This window comes from Apodemus sylvaticus, chromosome 19 (assembly GCF_947179515.1).
Source record: "Apodemus sylvaticus chromosome 19, mApoSyl1.1, whole genome shotgun sequence".
Taxonomy (NCBI): Eukaryota; Metazoa; Chordata; class Mammalia; order Rodentia; family Muridae; genus Apodemus; species Apodemus sylvaticus.
In genome coordinates this window covers 26,446,318-26,467,756 of record NC_067490.1, presented here as the reverse complement: position 1 = coordinate 26,467,756, position 21,439 = coordinate 26,446,318, and the positions used below count along the sequence as shown (strand labels likewise).

Below are 21,439 nucleotides of genomic sequence, written 5' to 3'. Positions count from 1 at the left end.
CCTCCTGGCCTTTGCCTGTGTGGCCCTGAGACCACAGCAACTCCTTCTGGGGCTGACTGAGGCCAACCTCTAGCTTCTCCCTGCAGTCCCGGCCTCCCACGCTTCCTCGCTGTCCTCACAACGCACATCCAGGAACAGGAACTGAGGGCCTGTGAGCTTTGGAGTTGGGATGGAGAGAAGGAGACTCTACCACGGCCTGGCCCATGTCCTCTGGAGCAGGTCTAAGCCCTGCCTGAGCCTCCAGCAACCAGAACCCAGAGGCCTCAGCTCTCACAGATTCCAAATTGTGACAGCGAGCGTGTGCTGGCTAGTTGTATGCCACCTTGACTCAAGTCAGTGTCACTTCAGAAGAGAGACCTCAAGTGAGAAAACGCCCCACTAGGTAGGCCTGTGGGCAAGCCTGTGGTACATTTTTCAGATGGATGATTGATGTGGGAGGGCCCAGTCTACTGTGCATGGTGACACCCCTGAAGAGGTGGCCCTGAGTTGTTATCAGAGAGCAGGCCGAGCAGGCCTCGAGAAGCAAGCCAGGGAGCAGCAGCCTCCATGGCCTCTGAATCAGCTCCTGCCTTCAGGGTCCTGCCTTGAAGTTGCTTCCCTGACTTCCCTGGATGGTGGACTACAGGCTGGAGGATGAGATAACCCTTTCCTCCCCAAGTTGCTTTTGGTCATGGCGTTTCAGCAGAGCAGTAGAAACACTAAGACAGTGCGAGACTCAAAGGAACCTGGAGATGGGATGCTACTCACAGGGACATTGTGTCATCCAACACGATGTGCCAAGTCCATTTAGGAAGTTCCGGACACATCATCTCCTCCCCATGCAGGGCAGACTCTAGTCAGAACTTTCTCCAGTCTTATCCCACATGCCTGCCTCCAAACAGTGCCTCACCTCTGACCCAGTCAGGATCTGACCCCAAGACCCCAAGCGAAGGCTGTTCTGGGTCGTTCTGCGCATGTGTCCCCAGCTGGAGACTGAACAAGTTGCCCATGACCCCGTGTTCTCTTATAAGCCACAGAGGAGACTCTGCCCCGACAATCACCCAGCCGGGGCACACACGGACGCTCTCCATGCTGTGCAGCGCACCTACTCTGCCAGGCTGAGAAACAGGGCTCATTGCTTCCACGACCTAAACAATTCCCACAACCCCGAGGCCCAAAGCTGCAAACTCCACCTCCTGCCCAGCACTGGAGAGGCAGACACTGGAACACTGGAGACCCGGGCAGACGCAGCGGCACCTTCTTTCTAAAGAACTGCAATCCCCAGATTCATATGTTGAATCTGAACTGTTCTAGACCCTTTATTTTTAAAATTTAATAACTTATTAAAAAATAACTTTGACTGGGTGGGGTAGCACATGCCTTTAGTTCCAGTACTTACGAGGCAGAGGCAAGTGGATTTCTGTGAGTTCGAGGCTACAAAGTGAGTTCTGTGAGTTCTGTGGTCTACAAAGCAAGTTCCAGGACAGCCAAGAATACACAGAAATACCCTGTCTCAAAAAAACCAAACCAAAAAATAGATAGATAGATAGACAGACAGATCGACAGACAGACAGACAGACATACAGACGGATGGATGGATAAAATAATTTTGGAGGGCTGGCAATATGGCTTGGAGGGTAAGGGTGACCGTGTCTCAAAAAACCAAACCAAAACTAGAGAGACAGACAGGCAAATAGATAGATAGATAGATAGATAGATAGATAGATAGATAGATAGATAGATAGATATAGACAGACAGAATTAGATAGATAGATAGATAGATAGATAGATAGATAGATAGAGACAGACAGACAGACAGACAGACAGACAGATGGACATATAAAATATCTTTGGAGGGTGGCAATATGGCTTGGTGGGTAAGGGTGACTGCCATCAAGGCTGACCACCCAAACCCTTCCCCCCAGAATCCACATGGTCGAAAGTTAAGAACCAACTCCTACGAATTGTCCCTGCCCCCCACGCTCATGCCGTATGCACACAGATAAGTAAATATATGTAACATAAAATAATATTTATCTGAGCAAACAAACAACTCGATGGGGACCAGCCCCAGCCGCCAAACAGTGTAGACAAGCGCATCACACAGCACTGACTTTAACCCCTGGTGACTGTCAGCCACAATGCCATGCCCCTGATTCTGCTCAGTCACTAGACCCCAGGATCGCACACTAGAATTGTATCCCATGATTCCTCTGTACTTGGCCCCTCCCACAGCAGGTGTCTAATCTGTACAACATCCCCGAGGTGGGCGTGGTTTGGGATGCTGCCCTTTGTTCCCAGGTCTCTGTGTCTTTCTAAGAGGTGAGACCAAAACAAAAAGCAGAGAAACGAACAAAAGGTCCAAACACCTTAGGAAGGGCCCACAGGCCCTGCTGCCCCTGCGAACCTGAATCACCAGCCTCCCCTACCCGCACTCCCCCGATGTGAACCACAGCCCATCCTGCGGAGCTGGGGGCCCAGGGCCAGCGCTCGCCTGTCGGTAGGTGGAGATGATGATCTCCCGAAGGTGGTAGTGCATTGGTGTCATGGTCTCGCTGACGGTGTCCAACGCCGCATCCACCTCCTTCTTCACGTGGTGGCCATCGGGGAGCAGCTGTACCACCTTCATCACCACCTGGGGTCAGAGGAGGGGTGAGTGGACAGAAAGCCAAGGGGGACCTCAGCCTGAGCTCTCCTGACCACTTCGGGGCAGTAAAGGGTTATGATTTCACCCAGGCGCCACATCCACAGGCTCCTACTACAAAAGTCACGCATGGTGCTAAAGGGAGAACCAGGGAGACAATAGGAGAGCAGGGGAGGTGATGAGGGAGCCGGGGAGGTGATGGGGGAGCCAGGAAGGTGATGAGGGAGCCGGGGAGGTGATGGGGTAGCCAGGGAGGTGATTGGGGAGCCAGGGAGGTGATGGGGGAGCCGGGAGGTGATGGGGGAGCCGGGGAGGTGATGGGGGAGCCAGGGAGGTGATGGGGGAGCCGGGGAGGTGATGCGGGAACTGGGGAGGTGATGGAGGAGCCGGGGAGGTAATGGGGGAGCCGGGGAGGTGATGGGGAGCTGGGGAGGTGATGGGGGAGCCGGGGAGGTGATGGGGGAGCCGGGGAGGTGATGGGGGAGCCGGGGAGGTGATGGGGGAGCCGGGGAGGAGATGGGGAGCCGGGAGGTGATGGGGAGCCGGGGAGGTGATGGGGGAGCCGGGAGGTGATGGGGAGCCGGGGAGGTGATGGGGGAGCCGGGGAGGTGATGGGGGAGCCGGGGAGGTGATGGGGAGCCGGGGAGGTGATGGGGATCCGGGGAGGTGATGGGGGAGCCGGGGAGGTGATGGGGGTCCAGGGAGGTGATGGGGAGCCAGCGGAGGATGCCAGTAAACCACAGGAAGGTCTGAAATGCGCCGAGGATGTTCAAAGCTCAGGCGAGGCCCCTCACACAGATCCATCTTACTCTATGTCCTTACTGCCGGACAAACTTTTCACCGACCCAGCCAGCTCACTGCCCCGCAGACGAGGATCTTACACGCTCCAGGCAGCCCTCCAACTCCCTACGTGGTCCAGAGGGACCCTGAACTCCTTATCCCCCTGCCTGTCCCACCCAAACGCTGAGTTACAGCTATGAGCCACCACTCCGTCTCAGAGGACTCGATGCTGGCCTGGAGCCCAGGACTCTGTGTCCATAGCCCTTCATTTCCTCTGCTTGGGGTTTTTCTTTATCAATGGCAGTGGTCGGAATCCAATCGAGGGCCTTGAACAGTCAGGCAAACACTCCACCTCTGAGCTACATTTATTAATTTATTTGTTTGTTGTTTGTTTGAAACAAGGTATTACTGTGTAGCCCCTTATTTATTTATTTATTTATTTATTTATTTATTTATTTATTTGGAACAAGGTATCACTGTGTAGTTCCTTGTTTGTTTGTTTGAAACTAAGTATTACTGTGCAGCCCTATCTAGGCTGAAAGTTATAATATAGACCAGGTTGACCAAGAATTAGATTCCTGTTAGCATATTTTCGTCATATTAAGTAAAGAAAAAAAGGGGGGTACGGATGAACATCAACCATGAGAGGAAAAGGGGTGGAAAGGCGACCACGTCCAGGGGCCCAGAGGCACCAGGTGATTGACAGCCTTGACCTCTCTCAGAGGTCAGTGCAGCAGGAGTGCCAGGAGGGCAAGCGGCAAGCCTGTGACACAGGGAGCAGAAAGTGACTGTGAGGCCAGTCCTGCTCAGCTCTAGGCCAAGTGTGCAGAGAGGTGTCACCCATCTGGGATGTCACGTGACTCGTGGCAGGTACCAGAGGCAGAGGACAGGTCTGAGCACTAATGGCTGCCCAGCCAGGGCCCCTGCGCTGAAGCAGGGAGTCAGACAGAGCAGAGGAGCTTACAGTCCTCTATGGAGCGCCAACCACGCCTGAGTCTCAAGCAGCTAAGAGGCAGTTCCCGACCACACCAAGATGGCCTGGCCAGGTAGGGAGGGGTCCAGACCCTATCCATGTGGCAGAGGCTTAAGAGTCAAGTTGTTGTGAGCCACAGTCCACCCACCTGGGAAGAGGACAGACAGCCTCCCCCCACCAAGCTGCCAGCAGGACCCAAGAATTCTGACCAGGGACGGGGCGGGGAGGGGGAGGGGCATACCCACCTGAAACTCTCCCTTGGTGAACTTGGCATCCGGCACACTCACTAGCTCCTCCTCCCCCACCTCAGGACAGCCCTGAGGGGTGACAGAGCTGAGGTGGAGCCTCTCCCTACTGTACACACACTCCGCACTCCCCCACACACACACACAGAAACCCTGCTGAGGGTCTTCCCAGACTGATGGAAGAGGGTCCCCTACATGACATCAGACATGACCTCTATCCTTCCACATTCACCACAGCCAGAACCCGCCCCTGCCAGGGATGACCTCTGACCTCACGCACAAGGCCACACCTACCCCAATGTGCCAGCAGGCCAGCACGGCCACCACCATGGCCGTTGTGGTCCGGCCCTGGCCGTTGAGGCAGCTGAAGACAAAGCCTGTGCCTGGGTCCTTGGAGAGAGCAGCTCGCATGGCCTCAAGCAGCCGCTCAAAGTCCTGGGGTGACAAGACCACAGTTGGAGTCCAGGGGTGTCCAGACTCACAGTGGGGACCTCCATCGAAATGGTAACCCCAGATTTCTGTCCCCTCATGACTCATCATTCACATAACTTAGTTCATGTGCACACACAGCTCACTGGGTTACATACAAGACCATGCATGTATGAACAGCTATGTTCACATATACACTCATAACTGTCTACATCCTAGGCATATGAGGAGATACAACACACGTCCTACACTCAGTATGCCAATGCTCATGCACATCCAAGTTTTCCAGTCTGGTGCTGTGTCTCTGCCTGAGCAGCCACCAGGGGGCAGCCCTCCACTGGCTATGAGCCCTGACAACCATCACAGCCACACCTCATACCACAAATGCCAGGCACACACAGCCCACAGATACACCAACAAGTCCCTGAAAGGCAAACCACACAGACGGCTGCGAATACACCTCTGTCACAGACCAACAGCTGCCACGTGAACACCACCTCAGTCACACAGGGTTTTCCATGATCTGCCCACTTCCGTGGATGTAACATTCACATGCAGCCCCCCCCCACACACACACACAAGACAGATTCTATGAACCCCCATGGGAATAACACCCCACAGCACCACGGCACCGTGTGTCATATATTTCTCCAACAGCTGTATGAGCACACGCCCTTCCCTGTGACGTATGGTGCACATGCCTGCAACATATGACACACAGACTGGCCCCACAACAGAAAGCACATGAAGGTAGGATACACAGTGAACAGACCCGTGTGCTAGCACATAAGCACACATAAAGAGAAAAGATGGGAACATGTTTCTGAGGCCTCATATGGACACCATCACACAATCCCCTGGCCCCACTGTGGAGAAGAGCTGCTTTTCCCAGGCCAGAGAAGAGACAGAGAGATCCGGGGCCCAGAGACCTAGCCCCTCACCTCCTCCCGAGGGGCGCAGAAGTCCGGCACAGGAATGCGGCAGTAGGTCAGGCCAAGGCTGGCCCCCTGGTGCTGGCTGAAGACCTCCTGTGTGGTCAGGCACTTCTGGAACCTGGGGGTGGCAGGGCTCTTGGTGATGGGGACAGGGACGCTCAGGTGGGCCTTCAGCTGGGCCTCCAGAGCCTGGACAAGAGAGACAGAGGGCAGAGGACACCGAGACAGGCCTGAGAGTCAGGAGCCTGAAGGAGCCATGGGCCAGAGCTCAAGAGCCTGCAGCCTCAGGTCAGAACCACAGCGCAGAGGCAGAAAGGCCACGGGAGAATGGGGACATGGGGACACGGGAACAGTAGTCCTGGGACAGACCTGCTAAGCTCAGCTCCGCCATCATACAACAGGAACACAGCCCCCCACCCCCGCCCCGCTCTCTCCGTTCCCCCCTATGTGCCTCTGCTGCAGACCGTGCAAAAGTCCTTACCTCCAGCTGCTCGGGGGCCAGCGCGGGTCCCGGGGGCCACAGGCTGTGCATGTGACCATCACACTCCAACACAACCTCCTCCCTCAGGTTGATCCAGACCACCTGGCGCAGCTTCCTCTTGGCGTCAGACAGGTAGGCCAGGATGTTGCCTAGGGCCTGGGGGGAGGAGGGGCCATCAGGGTCACGGCTCTCCTTGCCTCGCCCCCTCTTTTGAACCCTGGGGCCTGAGAGCGGGCACCTTGGCACTGGGCTGGGCGGTGCCATAAATAGGCATGCGTGGTACACGCCGGAAGTTGGCTACGTCCATCTCTCTGATGGTGCTGAGAGCATCCAGGGAAACCAGGTCATCTGCTTCCTGTAGGGAGGAGGACACCCAATCAGAAGCCCACGGTCACCTGCCATAGCCGATGGTGGGCACCATATCCAACGGGGTCTCAGAGGGAAGTGTGGGATCGGGCTGGCAGAGAAACGGTGTCCTACTGGGTACGGGGTATATATGGCGGGACCCTGCAGCCTCACCGACGCCCTGGCAAGGACGTGGTGGTGCACGGCCTCCAGAGAGGCTCCAGCTCAGATGTCCTAAGGTCCAGTCTGACTGTGTCAAAGCTCTGGGCTTTGAGACTGAGGAAAAGGTACCAGGACAGCAGCCAGAGCCTGGGACATTGTGCCCACAGGAGAAGCCTGCCACCCCCTCCCCTACCAACCCCCGCCCCCGGCCACACCTCCCCAGCACTACAGAAATCAAGAATTCCCTGTTGCCAGTGGCCAGCCAGCCCCGCCCACTCCACAGATACTCAGCTACTCACCAAGCCCTTGGCGATGAGGTCCCCGGGACCAAGGGATCCACTGAATTCAGCGCCACCAGCAGACTACACAGCTCAGGATGGGTGCACAGCCATCGACTGAAACTAAGGGCAAAGGCCAGGTGGTGCTGCAGCCCGAGGCCGAGAGAGACGGGGCATTGAGGAGTGTGGGGCCACCCTGAGCCCACCCTGCCTAGCCCTGTATAGAAAGGGAGCCCCAAAAGGTAGCATTGGGACTCAGGGGAGAACGAGGAGGAGAGGGAGGAGCAGGATGTTTTCTGCCCTGACTGAGATACTGAGCCCAGGCCTGGGTTGGGGGTTGTGGGAGAGGAGAAATGGGGGCGGGGCAGAAACAACAGGCACCTGGACCTGTTCTTGGCCCTCCCAGCCTTTCTCAGGGACCAACACACACACACACACACACACAGTCTCCCTCTATTCCCTGCCCCGTGGGGTCTCCGTGGCTGGGATAGCCCTCCCTCAGCCCCACATGTTCATGCAGATAGTAGTTAAATAGGATCAGATAGAAGTACAGCTCCAGACTCCACAGCGCCCTCTGCTGGACAGCATACTGACTACCACACTCCTGAGGACAGGGAGGGGGAAGGGAGAAATGGGTGTTAGACATGGGGCTGCCCCCTAGCTGTGTCTAGAAGAGTGGAGACTCCCAGAAGGCACGCCCTCCAGCTCCAAGACAGTTCTGCCAGGCTGGAAGTCCTTCCTTGTGTCTGTCCCATTTGCAGTAACTCATGAGTAATATGGAACCCTGCAGTGACCACACTGGGCATGCGTGGCTCTCAGACAGATGCTGCCTCTCCAGTTCCCAGTCCTGGGACAGGGACAGCATGAGAAGAAAACAGGACAACTACCTCATCATGTTCCATTTCCTCTGTGTTGAATCTTTACTTTGTTGAAGCAGGTTTCTCTGTGTAGCCCTGGCTATACTGGAACTAGCTCTGTAGACCAAGATGGCCTTGAACTCAGAGATCTGCCTGCCTCTCTGTATCTCTAGTATCTTAATCTAGGGATTAAGAGTGTGTGGGAACACCACCTGGTTCCTTTCTCTTTCTTCAGGGAGGCCCTCCTTTAAGATCCAGGAACACAGATACACAGACACACAGACACACACACACACATATACACATACACACAAATATACACATACACACACATCATACACACACATATACACAAACATACACACATATACATATATACACATATACACACAGATACATATACACCCATCATATATGCACATACACACAACATATACACACACATATACACACACAGACACATATACACACACATAAACATACATACATACATACATATACACACAGATACATACACACATACACACAGAGACACATACACATATACACATAGACACACAAAGATACATACATCATATGCACACATATCCATAATATATATGCACAACATATACACATACATATACACATATATACATATATACATCATATGCACACATACATGCAACATATACACAATATACAAACATAAACATACATACACATACATACATACACAGAGCTACATACACACACACACACACATGCACGTACGATATTCCAGGGAATTATTACAACTCCTAATTCATAGACAGGAACTAGGTACAAATGATAGGAATCCCTTTCTCCCAGCCCCAGCCCAGCCTCTTCAGTGGCTGTTACAGTTCTCTAGCCAGGTCAGAAACCCAGATGGCAAGTGAGATCTGAACCTGTGTAAAGCCGGACCCACCCAACACCCACCCCACCCTGACCCACCCTCACCCCTCCACCCCACCCCCACCCACCCTTGGGAATCTGCACCTGCAGGGTCTGCGCAGCTTTTTCTGTAAAAAGCCAGAGAGTGAGTAAGCTAGGTTGAGGGGAGCACAGCCTCAGTCATGCCCCTCTGCATTGCCATAGCAGCCTGACAGCTCTGCCAGCAACACATGAGACAACCACAAGATGGTGCCAGAGAAACAAAGATTCAGCATGAGCCCTGGGCACTGCTCTGGTGGCCTCTGACCCCTGCTCTAGACTAGGGGATAACCCTGCCCCTGGATGACCCCGCTGCAGATGCAAGAGAGGATTCTAGATAAGGCGATATGAAGTGTCTCCAGACAGACGCCATGACAGTACAGGGTCCTGAAGCAGCTCATGTGTCAACAACTGGGGCCTGCCTGGTGACAGCAGCAGGTGACACTCAGCCCTCTTCTCAGTGTCCCAAGCATCTTCCCTCACTTGACCCCCACCAGCCCTACAGCTACATATCATCTTATCATCGAGTGTTCCACTTCACAAACAGGGCAATGCAGGCAATCCACACAGCAGAAGTCCTCGTCTCCGTAAGGGACACTACCAGACGGTGACCAGGCAGCTGGGTCAGGACTCCAAGTCTGACTCGCCAGGCCCAGGCAGGTTGACCTGGCCATGAGTTTAAGTGACAAAGACATCAAAAACTCTTCTCAATGACAAACTCCAGGAATTCACTCTAACACTAGAAGTGCGATGGCTACACAAGAATCACAACTGCTGAAGAGAAGCCCGCGTGCTCCGGCAGCTGCAGGCTCGAGGTGGCATCACATTTCATGTCTCTGGTTTCTGTTTTCCCACAGTGGAACTCAGCTCTCAGGGACTTGTTTTTTATAAGTGTTAAACAAACTGAAGGTGGTCAGGGCTTTGAGTCTCACACACACCACACACCACACACCACACACCACACACAAACACTGTCAGCACCGGCTTCTCCACGGAGCTCAAGACAGGAGCTGCGAGCCAGCACAATCTTCTTCCTGAAGCTGTGCAATGGACCAAGTCTGCCCTTCCCGTGGAAACTCCAGAAGATTCCCTCGCTGGAAGAGCTCCTGTGTGAATCCTGGGAGGCCCCCAGAGATCTCTGAATTAAAGGCTGTGTCCTGGGGTGACACTGTCCGAAGGTGACAGGTTCCTTAAGAGGCAGGGCCAAGCAGGGAACTCTTGGATCACTGGAGATGTGTTCTAAACTGCAGGATGCCGGCTGCCTCTTCCTGTCTTTCCTTCCCTTCCCTCAATCCTTCTCTCCCTCCCTCCCTCCCTATCCTTTCTCTCCTTGCTGACCTCAAACACAGCAAGCAGCCCAGGCTACCCCAGAAGCCACAGTCCCCCTGCCTCTGCAGTTGCGTGGGGTTTATAATCCTGTATCACCCTGGACTAGCCATTGCTTTTTTACAAGCTGATTCTCACACTCTTAGGTTTCTCGTTATCCTGACGTGAAGCTGATTAATGGGAGATTCTGGGAAAATGTGTGAGTCCAGAGGTCTCAGCAGGCCCCTCTGTCCATCCTTCTGCAGTCAAGGGACCTGCTCAGAAAAAATAAACTTTCCTCTTCCTCATCCTTCCTTCCAGCTGCTCCAGCTGCCCGACCCTCATCCCCCACCCCACCCTCCTCCAGAAACTACTGTACTGACAGAGAAGCCATCAGGCTGAAAACCCACAGTCCCAAGCAGAGTCTGGCATGCTCCTCCCGGCCTCACCTGCTCCCGGCTCTCTGGCCTGAAGCCCTCCAGCTTCCTCTGGTTCTTAAGAACCTCTTCCTTCAGGTCATGCAACTCTGCACAGGCACTGATGGCTCGATCCACCTAGGACCACAGCATGGGGATAGGGAATGGGAAAGACAAAGAGGAGGACTTTCAGAGAGAAGATGTGTAGAGAGAAAGAAACACCATATATACACACACACACATACATACACACACACACATCACACACACACACACACACACACATGCCACACATACACACACACATGCCACACATAAACACACATGCAACACACACACACACCATACAACACACACACCCATTATACATACATACACACCGCACATACACATCATACATACACACACACACACACACACCACACATGCCACACATGCAGACACACACACACACATGTGCCTGCACATGAATTTGCACACATACACACACACACACACACACGTCACACATACGCACACATGCCACATACATACACACTTCACACATACACACACACACAACACATACACACAAACACACACAAACACACAGCAATAACAGGAGCAACCTCCACATTCACATAACAGTGGACCAATAAAACTTTATTTATATCGACAGGTGGTGGGCCAGATCTGACCTGCAGGATGCAGTCAGCTGATGCCTCAACTGGATGACCTGTAAGGTCCTCTCTACCTCACATATTCTGGGACCAAAGGGTGGTTAAGGGGAACTGAGGGGATGGGGCATGGATCAGCAGTACTTAATTACCTAGAAATCTCAGTTGAGGGACTGAGGACATGGCTCAGTGTAGAATTGCCTAGCATATGAAAAATCTCCTGCAGTCCAAAGAAGGAGTGAGAGACAAAGATAGAGTGGAAGAAGATAGAAGTGGAGAAGAGACAGAGAAGGGTGGGGTGGGGTGGGTGTTAAGCTGCCCTGACCTGCACCAGGTAGTGTTCAGGAGTGGCATCTGAGAGCCCACCCATCCTGTAATGGGCCTTGAGCAGCTCATCATGGACCTGGAACTCCTCCTTGCAGTTGTACCTTCAGAGTGAAAACTTGAGTCAGACAACTTCTGTTGGTCCCTTACACTGTTACCAGAAGACACAGCAAGGCCATCTGTCCCAGACCCATGCAGCTGCCCCTTCATCCTTATACACAGAACACCAGGAATGAGACGACTAAGACCTATACTATTCCATTGCAAACTACATTTCCCATCTTCCTTGCGGCTAGTATATTTGCCAGCCTCCCTTGCAGCTAGCATATTTTCCAGACTCCCTTGCAGCTAACATTGGTCCTGTATTAATCTCTAGCCAATGATATGAGAGGGAGTGAGGAGGTGCAAATTCTGAGCCACTCCTAAAGGTAAAGCCTACTAGTCTGTCTTTTGCCTTACCCCGTCCCTCGAAGAGGTAGATTAGACCTTCCAAAAGACAGAGGCACCTGCTGATTTAATTGAAGCAAGATACTAGGGGAGCCTGGGTGGTTGCAGGCTGCCATACCTTCTTGGACACCCAAACGAGAGGTGAATATCTGTCTCAGTTCAAGCATTCGGTATGGGCAACACTTTGTTATGGTGGTCTAAACCAAAGACTGATTGAGACATTGCCAGTGGATGACCCACCTCTCAGGCTGTGACTGGAACAGTCCCCACACTTCCAATTCCAGAGTCCAGTGCAGTTCATCCCACAAGATGTAAGGGGTGTGTCCCTGTTGTGGCTGTGTACAGGTGTTTCAATACTTCAGACCTTAATATTACCACAATAGGGCTGATCAAACACCAGCTGTTTAAACAAGCACTTGTTGGTTTCTGTAGACAGAAGTCAAGTAAGGCGTAATCACTGAAGCAGGATGCTACTCAGACACAAAGCCACACTGCCACTGTACCAATGCATGAGACCCGTCTGCTGCAGCTCAGGCACCATACAAAACAGATGCCAGCAGGAAAGCAGTGAGGTAAATGGGTGGGGTGGAGAAAGGCTCCACAAGCAAGGGGCCTGGCTCCTGCTGACACATCATGATGGCCCACACTCTGTGTCCCTGAAACCCATTTTCCTGTCTAACTCAGTTTTCAGATCTATCTGCTAACCTTTCCTGCACAGGAGTAAAAGCAAATATCTCCTGCGTTGTGGGCAGACCATGCAGGCTCTGTTACAGCCTCGCAAGTCTGCCATTGAAGCACTCGGTATCCACAGATGATGTAAAAGTGGGTTGGCCTAACAGTGGGCTAATAAAACTTTATTAACATCACCAGGTAGTGAGCCAGATTTGACCTGCTGGATGCAGTAAGCTAGTGCCTCAGTTGGATGACCTGTAAAGTCATGTCTACCTCACACACTCTGCAACCCATGGAGGGCTATACATTTTCAGGTAGACAACAACTGTCTGAGCCACACCACCAGCTTCCATATTTCCCTCCCATCTCTGCTTATGGCGATGAGGAAACTAAGACCCAGAGAGAGACCAGGGAGACAGAACCAGGCCCCAGACCCCAGACCTGCTTTTCCCAAGGTTGCCTTCAATGGCCAAACTGCTGTTAACTTCCATTCTCAGATTCTCTCTCTCTCTCTCCCCCCCCCCTCTCTCTCTCTCCCTCTCTTCTTCCCTCCCTCCCTCCCTCCCTGCCTCCCTCTCTCCCTCTCCCTCTCCCTCTCCCTGTCCCTCTCCCTTTCCTCCCCTCTGTCTCTCTCTCCAGTTTTGTTTTGTTGTTATTGGCTTTCTGGTTTTTTGTTTGTTTGTTTGGTTGGTTTTGATTTTCAACACAGGGTTTCTCTGCGCAGCCCTAGATGTGCTGGAACTCACTCTGTAGATCAGGCTGGCCTCAAACTCAGAAATCTGCCTGCCTCTGCCTGGCAAGTATGATAATTAAAGGCATGCACCACTAACGCTGGGCTAGGAGCTTTTTTTTTTTTAACTGCTAAGAGTGTGTTCTGGTGTGTTCTGAATTCCATTTAGATTCATGACTCTCTTCCTGCAGACTTTGTGTAGGTGTCTACACCATACATGCTGTCTTTCCAGTATGGTTGGGGACTGAATATCTCTGAGCTTTGGCATCCAAGTCAGACCACCCGGGCAGAGCACCAAGGTGGGACCACAGGTCAGCTGCCATTTCTGGGGGAGTAACAGAAGAGTAGGCCCAGTTCTGAGAAAGGTGTCAGAGGCCCGGGTGAGCTGTGACCCTGAGGCCTGGGGCCTGCAGCTACTTGTTCCCATCATGTATACACTTAGGGGTGTTGAGAACTACCCCCAACCTTCCCCAACTTACCCACCTCATAACTAGCACTTTTTTGCCACCAGAAGGTGTCCATGAGTCACATCACCCATAAGATCCCCCACCCCACCCCCACAGTAACCTCAGGCAGAGCAGAGTGGGCAATTGTCTTTCCACAGTACTAGCTTGCTCAAACCCGAGGCACGGCTGGGATGGAGGTATGGACAGGAGGTGGGCACCGGCTGTGAGTATCTCTCCCCACTCCCCAGGGAGGAGGAAACAGTCACATGTGTTGAGAATAAATAAAGATCATGCCGAGTCCTAAGCACCGCACCACATCATCATGTCCCCTCTCATGGGACACTGTGATTAGCCACACGTTTGGATGAGGAGCTGAGATGTGAAGAGGCTGAAGGCCCTGGCCCAGCCGCTCAAGCCCAGGCCACTCTTCCTCACCTCTTCCTGATAGCTCATCCCTTCCCACACACTCAACATGGAAGCAGATAGCTCATAGTGGGCCTGCAGGTGGAGACCAGAGTCTGCGCCCCGGCAGTTCTGGTTGACAGATGAGCCTCTGGTCTTCACAGCTGACTTCCTGAAGGTTCTCACAAGATAAAGAGGTGACAACAGGGTGGGTGCTGGTGGGGACCTGTGACCACAGCCTGGGGGCAGGGCAGGAAGTGATATGGCATTGGCCAAAGTGGTCCCTCCTGGGGATCAATTGCAGCATTTTAACAACCTCCACTGGCAACACAGGTGTCCCCTATCCTGCAGTGCCATCTCTGTGGGACTTCAGGTAAGGAGGAGGAAGGGTGGGAAGAAGGGAGGTTGGGATACCCAGGAAAGAGAGTTGGAGGGACATTCAGAAGAAGCAACCAGAAGTGCTAGTCGCCATCTTCCAGCGAATCTCTCATTCCTTCATCGGGTTGGTGACCACTCTGGGGTTCATGTGTAAATGATGACTGTCCGCATCTCAAAGGCTATTTCCAGCAGTTCTGGCAGATAGGGCTCATAAACGATAGAAATGTGCCAAGTATGGAGCAGGCTTATGACTCTACCATCGGGGAACATGGTAAACCCCCGTCTCAGAAGATGCCAGGAAGGTTAGGGGAGGGAAGGAAAGGGACACATGGGAAAAGAAGAAAGAAGCCAAGGAAATAGACTCCATGACAATACAAAGAAGGCCAGAAGGGGACTAATATCTGTGAGTCAAAGTCACGAGTGTGATGTGCTCTGAGGAAGGATGACCAGGATGCTTGACAGGAATTTTCTGTGGCTTGTTTATCTCCCAGCGTCACACGTTACCTGAATTCTGCCTCCAACTCACTGTATTAGGTAGAACATGGAAGACTGCAGCTAGGTGTGAGGGAGACCTCTGCTCACCCTGCTCCCTCACGTAAGACCCTGCAGACAGAGGAGAAAAAATAAAAGACCTCCAAGAGCCTTGGAAGGAGCCAGTTCTCCATCTGTGGGTCATATCAGTTGGGGAATGGGGGAAACCTACTTCCGATGGTCTTAGAAACAGCACAATAGTGAAATTACAGTCAGGAAGTCATGAAAATAAATTTATGTTTGGGGGTTTCCAGGACCATTGGAAGTGTGTGTTTTCCCATGGCCAAGATCCACAGGTAGAGAAACCCTTAGATAGAGAGGAGATAGAAGGAGATACCAAACCAGGCACTCAAAGCAAGGAAGAGCCTTCTAATGGATCGTTGCCAGGTAGCAGGCAACAGGTAGGTAGGTGCCCAGCCTGCCATGGCGTGCAGTGTTTGGCAGGGACTGTCAAGACAGAAAGCCTGGGCAGTGGAAGGGCTTGCAAGGGCGCACTTAAAGGTCCTCCACACTAGAGCCAAGGGCATCGATACAGGACAGCCTTCATCCATTCTAGAGATTCCATTCCTCCTTGCAGGAGGCTCAGAGTAGCCCTCACATCTCTAAGGGAGAGAAGGATGTCACCCCTGGAATTAGAGATGGAGAGAAATTAAGAATCAGCTAGGAGCCATGCCTGCTGCCACAGGCTTGAGATCCTAGCTCCTCCACATGTTCAAGGCTAGCTTAGGCAACACAGTGACTACACAGCTATCCTGAGCTATCCTGAGAAATGATACATTGTCTCTAACTTAATTGATTAATTAATTAATTAATGAGAAGTAGGGTGTGGCTCGTTGGTGGAACACTTGCCTACAGTGCATCAGGCTCTGGGTCTATTCCCAGAATGGGGGAGGGGAATAAGGTTAGAAAAGTGTCCTTCTCTGGGTAAAAAACCACACATCTCCAGAGCCAAAACCTATTACAGATGCTCTGTCCAGGGTCACAGCCTTCACTCTTGATTCCTGCTGGGTCTGAGATGATAAAATCTCAGCACGGTGTTCCTCCTGCCTGTGCCACTCTGGGCCATATGTTTAAATCCCTCTGGGTTTCTCTGTACAGTGGACAAAGCCAGTGCAGCTCTGTCATTGCAATAGCTAAAGAGAAGTTGACTCTGTCTCCTGATGCTCCCCAGTGGTGAGGGAGAGGTCAGCATCCTTCATCCCTGTTCCCACAGCTCCCCAGAGTTTATGACTTCTGTGCCTGCAGCATCATGGCCACGTACCTGTTCCTCCTGGGCCTTTTCCTGCTGCTGCCACGCCCTGTCCCTGCTCCCTGCTACACTGCCACTCGGTCAGAATGCAAGCAGAAGCACAAGTTCGTGCCAGGTGCATGGTTGGCTGGGGAAGGCATGGATGTGACCACCCTCCGCCGCTCTGGCTCCTTCCCAGTGAACACATGGAAGTTCCTGAGGCCAGACCGCACCTGCACCCTCTGTAAAAACTCCCTAATGAGAGACTCTATACAGCGCCTACCCGTGGCAATCGCCCACTGGAGGCCTGACAGTTCATACTGCAGGCGTAACATTGCCACAGTCAAGGTCAGCTCCACGGAGGGCGTGGCCCGGGAGGCAGCTGCTAATATCAAGAACGACTGGCGTGTGGGTCTGGAGGTGAACCCGAAGCCAGAAGCAAAGGTGCACGTGTCCATGGCCGGCTCCCACTCCCAGGTAGCCAATTTTGCAGCCGAGAAGACCCATCAGGACCAGTACAACTTTTATACTGACACAGTGGAGTGTCGCATGTACAGGTAAGACTTGAGGCAGAGGTGAGAGGAACAGGAAGAATGGTGGGACACTCTAAGGGGTCTAGGAGCTCTGGAATAGCAGAGTAGAGTTTACCTACTATTTCACAGGAGGACACCGAATCCTGATCACTGTAGAATCAGTAGTTCTCATGCTCCCTACTGCTGTGATCCTAATACAGCTCCTAATGTGATGACTCCAGACACAAAATGATTTCGTTGCTACTTTTGAACTGTACTTTTGCTACTGTTATGAACCATAACAATCTAATACCCAGCCTGTCTGATATGTGGCCCCTGTAGATTAATTTCTGATGATGTCCTGACCAAAAGGCAGCTAAGGAGAGAGGGCTTATTTTAGTCACCTTTCTGGGTTACCATCTATCATGGCTTGTTCTGTTGCAGCTGATCACATCATACCAACAGTCAAGCGCAGGGAGAAATAACTGAGTTCTTGCCGAGGGCTCAGTCAGCCTTCTCTAGCGTTATACAGTCCAGGGCCCAAAACAGGAAATGGTGCTACCCACTTTCAGCCTGAGTCTTCCCACATCAATTAAGGCAATCAAGACAATCCTCTACAGGCAAGACCACAGGCTGATCTGATCGAGACAGTCCCTAAGAAACTCTCCCCAAGTGATTTTAGGTTGTATCAAGATGACAATGAAAACCTACAGTGGCACTGTTGTTTAGATGCCAGACCCGATAGCCCTAGCTATCTGTCTATCATCTAATTCTCTATCATCTATCTATCTACCATCATTATCTATCACCTATCAATCATCTATCTTTGTAGCAACATATCTATGTAACTGTGTGTGTGTCTATTTAACTGCATTATGTATCATCTATGTATGTATGTATGTATGTATGTATGTATGTATGTATTTATCTACTGTGTATATAAGTATCTATGTATGTATCTATCTATTGTCTATATATGTATGTATGTATCTGTCTGTTTCTCTGTCTATCACCTATATATCATCTGTCTGTCTATCATATATACATACACATACACACACACACACACACACACACACACATATATATATAAAATGTATATATGTATACATTGTATAAAATGTAGATATATATAAAATGTATCTATGACAGGCTTCCTCTATGCATGAGCACCTACATCCAGAGAAAAGGAGGATGAAAGCAGGATTGTCCCTGAGCCCTAGCTTGATGACATGTAAACACAGGCAGTGAGCACCTAAGCCCTCTCTCCCAGGCATTGCAGACCAACCGTGGAGTCTTCCTGGGTAAGGACAGGAGGCCGGGCCGTGTCCTTCTTCCTCACTGCGTGGATACACAGTGACACCATGGAGCCTGCACTAGTTTCTCAGGCTTAAAAAAAAAAAGATTTCATTTTGGAAGTTTCTCTGTATCTCTGCCTGTCTTGGAACTCACTCAGTAGATCAGGCTGGCCTTGAACTCAGAGAGATCTGCCTCCCTCTTCCTCCGAGTGCTGGCATTAAAGACTTGCATAACTACCACCTGGCATTTAAAAAATATTTCTTTACTTTTTTGTGTATTTTTTAGTGTGCGAATGTGTATCTGTGTGTTGCAGCAAGTGTGAGGAGATCAGAGGACAACCTGTGGGCATCATTTCTTCTGCTTCTACTAAGTGGGTTCTGGGGATTGAACTTGGGTTGGCAGGGTTAGCAGCAAGCTTTATCTCTACTCCCTACTGCACATTCACATACTTTCCACTTTTAGATAGCATATCTTAATTCTAAATTTTAACAGTAGGTTTCAGTAAATGTAAATATTTTTTATTATTTTTTATATTATTTGTTTACATTCCAAATAATTTCCCTTTTCCTGGCTCCCCCCACCCCACAAGTCCCATAAACCCTCATCCCTCTGCCCTTTCCCCAATCAATCCCCTCCCACTTCTCTGCCCTGGTAATCCTCTACATTGCTGCATCAAGCCTTTCCAGGACCAGGGCCCTCTCCTTCCTTCTTCTTGGGAATCATTTGATATGTTAATAGCAGCTTGGGTATTCAGAGCTTCTGGGCTAATATCCACTTATCAGTGATTGCATTTCATGTGTGTTCTTTTGTGATTGGGTTACCTCACTTAGGATGATATTTTCCAGTTCCAACCATTTTCCTAGGATTTCATGAATTCATTGTTTTTAATCGCTGAGTAGTATTCCACTGTGTAAATATACTACGTTTTCTGTATCCATTCCTCCATTGAGGTACATTTAGGATTTTTCCAGCTTCTGGCTATTATAAACAAGGCTGCTATGAACATAACAACCCTGAGATTTCACCTCCCACCAGTCAGAATGGCTAAGATTAAAAACTCAGGAGACAGCAGGTGTTGGCAAGGATGTGGAGAAAGAGGACCGCTCCTCCACTGCTGGTGGGATTGCAAGCTGGTACAACCACTTTGGAAATCAGTCTGGCGGTTCCTCAGAAAACTGGAATGACACTTCCAGAGGACCCTGCTATACCACTCCTGGGCCACCATACCCAGAACATTCCCTGGCATGCAGAAGAACACATGTACATATTTTAATCACAATCGTTTTTATCCTAACTCTTCCTATCCCATTTGTTTTTTCCCCAGCTAGCCCCAGTGTACTTTCATGTCTGTGTGTATAGATGGGGAGAGGGGTCTTGAAGGTGCTATTGAATCAGGGAAATGCCACCCACACAGGTCTTCTAATGCTCTGCCCTCTCCACAGCGTTCGCCTGGCACAAAACCCTCCACTGCACTCTGACTTCAGAAGGGCACTCAGAGCCCTTCCCCCCACCTTTAACAGCTCCACGGAGCATGCGTATCGCAGGATCATCTCCTCCTACGGCACCCACTTTATTTCGGCTATGGACCTAGGTGGCCGCATCTCAGCCCTCACGGCCCTGCGTACCTGTCAGCTGACCCTAAACGGGCTCACAGCTGATGAGGTAGCAGACTGCCTGAACGTGGAGGCCCAGGTCAGCATCGGTGGCCAAGCCAGCGCCTCAAGCGAATACAAGGCCTGTGAGGAGAAGAAGAAACAGCACAAAATCACCACCTCTTTCCACCAGACCTACCGCGAACGTCACGTCGAAGTGCTCGGTGGCCCCCTTGACTCCACGCATGATCTGCTCTTTGGGAACCAAGCTACACCAGAGCAGTTCTCAACCTGGGTAGCCTCACTGCCCAGAAGCCCTTGACTGGTGGACTACAGCCTCGAGCCCCTGCACACATTACTGGAAGACCTGGACCCAAAGCGGGAGGCGCTGAGACAGGCAATCAGCCATTATGTGATGAGCAGGGCCCGCTGGCAGAACTGTAGCCGGCCCTGTGGGCCAGGCCAGCATAAGAGTAGTCGTGATTCATGCCAGTGTGTGTGCCAGGATTCGAAGGTCATCAACCAGGACTGCTGTCCACGCCAGAGGGGCTTGGCCCACCTGAATGTAAGCAATTTTGAGGCAGAGGGTCTGTGGGGAGACTACATCACTGCTACTGATGCCTACCTAAAGATCTTCTTTGGTGGCCAGGAGTACAGGACCGAAGTCGTTTGGAACAATAACAATCCCAGGTGGCCTAAAGGGAGGGACTTTGGGAATGTGCTCCTGTCTACGGGGGGACCCCTCAGGGTGCAGGTCTGGGATGCTGACAATGGCTGGGATGATGACCTTCTTGGTTCATGTGACCAGAAACCCCGGTCTGGTTCCCATAATGTGACCTGTTACCTGAACCACGGCAGACTAGAATTCCGCTACCAGGTCCAGTGTTTGCCCCATCTCATTGGAGAGACCTGCCTGGAGTATGCCCCCCACGGGCTTCTGGGAGATCCTCCAGGAAACCGCAGTGGGGCAGTGTGGTAAAAATAATAATACTAATAACATGCCTGAGAGCTGGGCGTAGTAGCACAAGCCTTTATTCCCAGCATTGGGGAGGCAGAGACAGGTGGATCTCTATGAGTTCGAGCCCAGCCAGGTCTACATAGTGAGACCCTGTCTCAAAAAGCAAGCAACAAAACTGGGATGCTCAACTGACTTCTCCCAGGGGAGCCACAGAGGGTCTAATATGCAGTAAAGTGACCGGAGCCTGTCACTAGAGTGGCTGAGTTTGTAGCATAGAGCTCTGCTGACTCTCCCTTCCACACTGCCTCAGCCCCCAGTGTCCCCAAGCTTGGCAACTACTGCTGCTCAGTGTAAACCTTGGCCAGAAGCCCAGCCCAAGGCCAGATGCTGTCCCCACCCAGCTTCAAATCCCTCCCTCCTTGGCATAGCAAGATCATCTCTCAGACAATTCCTGTGTCACCATTCCTATGTGCCTTTTGTCCCTCGTTCTGCTCCTGATGAA

General features: G+C 51.7%; 2 protein-coding genes and 3 pseudogenes across 4 annotated transcripts in view; all 5 read left to right on the top strand.

Moving 5' to 3' along the window:
• The window catches only part of LOC127669888 (perforin-1-like), a 51,480-nt pseudogene extending 30,042 nt beyond the window's left edge, over positions 1-21,438 (top strand).
• The window catches only part of LOC127669882 (perforin-1), a 205,019-nt gene that overhangs the window by 30,076 nt on the left and 153,504 nt on the right, over positions 1-21,439 (top strand). The gene's annotated exons all lie outside the window — the stretch shown is intronic.
• LOC127669883 (perforin-1-like) overlaps positions 1-21,439 on the top strand; it is a 205,019-nt gene that overhangs the window by 30,076 nt on the left and 153,504 nt on the right. The window contains exon 1 of one of the 2 annotated variants that reach the window (XM_052164106.1): positions 14,732-14,812. The exons of the other annotated variant lie outside the window; for it this stretch is intronic. The gene's annotated coding sequence lies outside the window, so the exon portion shown is untranslated. Of the gene's footprint in view, positions 1-14,731; positions 14,813-21,439 lie in introns of those variants that run through there. 2 annotated transcript variants of the gene reach the window in all.
• Positions 1-21,439, top strand: part of LOC127669890 (perforin-1-like) — a 160,508-nt pseudogene that overhangs the window by 30,076 nt on the left and 108,993 nt on the right.
• The window catches only part of LOC127669887 (perforin-1-like), a 159,786-nt pseudogene continuing 153,078 nt past the window's right edge, over positions 14,732-21,439 (top strand).